The following is a 2,899-nucleotide window of genomic DNA, read 5'->3' as shown; positions in this document are numbered from 1 at the left end:
TTTGGCATCTAATTTCACCTATTTATCGGAATACTTCTTGACTTTATTTTTGGACAATTTGATGGATGCCATTGCACTTGGTTATTACGAATGGTATTGTTTTTTTTACGGTGGTTCTTGGCTTTTGACGTTGATATTGCATGTCTGCACCAATTACTTTGTCTTCAAGAAGAAATTTATCCTATATTTACTCCATAGGAAACCGGGCAGCTTTGATAATATAGCCTTGGATAACTATGATAATATAACCTCCTCCGTCTGACTTTGATATTCCTTCACTGCTTTGGAGCTAGCTACTGTCCCTTGTATCTTTGTCTAGTGTTTCTCCATGACATTTTGAAAGTTATGAGACCTCAACACTTCACATTTCTTTGGTTTGAAATTTCTTATACCTTTTATTGGAATATTTCTCAATTTTTGGACAACTTGGTAGATGCCTTTGCAGTTAGATATCATGGATGGGGTCATCTTTATCTTCTTTGGTTTGAATTTTTTTTACCTTTTATTGGAATATTTCTCAATTTTTGGAAAACTCAATATTATAGAAACTCATTTTTCACTCCCTAATTTTATAGTTTATATTTTTAATAAATCTTACTCTATACAAATTTCTCAAATTTATTTACGATTTTATTGCACTAGATTTATTTTAAAAGAATGTATATATATATAATAATGTTTAATAAAAAAAAAAGGTAAGGTGACATTCATGCTCTCATCATGTTCATTTAAATTTCTACAAATTTTCTCTCTTCTATCATAATTACATATCCATAAATACTAATTTATCACTCTTACAATAACTAGCATGCAGCCCGTGCATTTGCACGAGTAATAATATAAAAACCGTGAAAAAAAATTACGGATAACATTTTTATTTTATTTTTAACCGTTTTAAGTTTATGGGTGGGTCAACCCACAATCCGACCCAAGTATCCATTTACTCAACATCATTATATATTAGTTAGTTAAAAAGTTAAACTTATATTAATATTAAAACGTCCCGCGTTTATCAAATTTGGGGTTAAATATAAAGTCTTTGTAGCTACTTGGTTAAAGAGTTGTACTTGTTTTGTTAGGTTGCAAGTTCGAAACATACCTCTAGCATTTTTAATTTTATTTTTAACCGTTTTAAATTTAAAAACGGGTCAACCCACAATCCGACCCAAGTATCCAAATTAACCACAGCTCTCGACCCGGCAATCCGAACACTTTAAAAATTAAGCATTATTATATATATATATATTAATTAGTTAAAAAGTTTAACTTATATTTATATTAAAACGTTCCGCGTTTATCAAATTGGGTGTTGAATTTAATATATAAAGTCTTTGTAGCCTAGTTGGTTAAAGAGTTGTACTTATTTTGTTAGGTTGCAAGTTCGAAACATATCTCTAGCATTTTTAATTTTATTTTTAACCGTTTTAAATTTAAAAACGGGTCAACCCACAATCCGACCCAAGTATCCAAATTAACCACAGCTCTCGACCCGGCAATCCGGACACTTTAAAAATTAAGCATCATTATATATATATAGATTTTGTTAGGTTGCAAGTTCGAAACATACCTCTAGCATTTTTAATTTTATTTTTAACCGTTTTAAATTTAAAAACGGGTCAACCCATAATCCGACTCAACTATCCAAATTAACCACAGCTCTTGACCCGGCAATATCAACACTTTAAAAATTAAACATCATTATATATATATATATAGATTATTAATTTATTTTTCTTATTTTATTTTATCTCTCATATAATATTAATTTTTTCACACAAATTATATAAAATATATATTTACCTAATTAATAATTTTATATTTAATATTAAATATTTATTTATTTGTATGTAAAAATATTTATAATATAATTCTCATTTAAAAATAATTTTATATAAATACAAATTTTTTCACACAAATAAATTTTATACTTTTTTTTAATAAAATAAAAAATTATATATATATTTTAATTTATTTAAAAAATAAATATTTTAAAAACAAATAAGTTTCTCACCTAAAATTTATATGAGGAGTGATAGAGGTAGGGAATAAGAGGGAGGGTCACTAGTCTCTAGTCTTTTGTTATTTTTTTGGCTAATCAAATTGAGTCACATCATTCCTCTCCTAATCATTTCTCAATTTATATATATTCATTTACCTTCCTAATTATTTAATTATTTATTTTCTCTCTCATCTTTTATATATATATATATATATATATATATATATATATAAATATTTATAATATACCTAATAAAACAATCTCAATTTTTTATTGTTATTAATTTAACTCATTTCATAATTACTAATTTCACGCTCTCATCGCATTCATTTGAGTTTCTACATATTTTCTCTTTTCTATCATAATTACATATACATAAACACTAATTTATCTCTCCTATAATAATTATTAATTTATCTTTTTTATTTAATTTAATTTTATTTTCTCTCTCATATAATATATATATTTTTACACAAATTATATAAAATATATATTACCTTATTAATAATTTTATATTTAATATTAAATATCTATTTATTTGTATGTAAAAATATTATAATATAATTCTCTTTTATCAATAATTTTATATAAATACATATTTTTTTCATATTATCACACAAATAAATTTTATAATTTTTTTAATACAAAAAGATAATATATATTTTAATTTATTTAAAAAATAAATATTTAAAAAACAAATAACATCTCTCACCTAAAATTTATATATATATTAATTTACCTTCCTAATTTTTTTTTTATTTTCTCTCTCATCTTTTATATATATATATAAATATATATATATATATATATAAAATAATAAAATAAAAGATTATATATATTTTAATTTTTTTAAAAAATAAATATTTTAAAAACAAATAACATCTCTCACCTAAAATTTAT

This window comes from Impatiens glandulifera, unplaced genomic scaffold (assembly GCF_907164915.1).
Source record: "Impatiens glandulifera unplaced genomic scaffold, dImpGla2.1, whole genome shotgun sequence".
Taxonomy (NCBI): domain Eukaryota; kingdom Viridiplantae; phylum Streptophyta; class Magnoliopsida; order Ericales; family Balsaminaceae; genus Impatiens; species Impatiens glandulifera.
Note: the sequence above shows the minus strand (reverse complement) of the source record.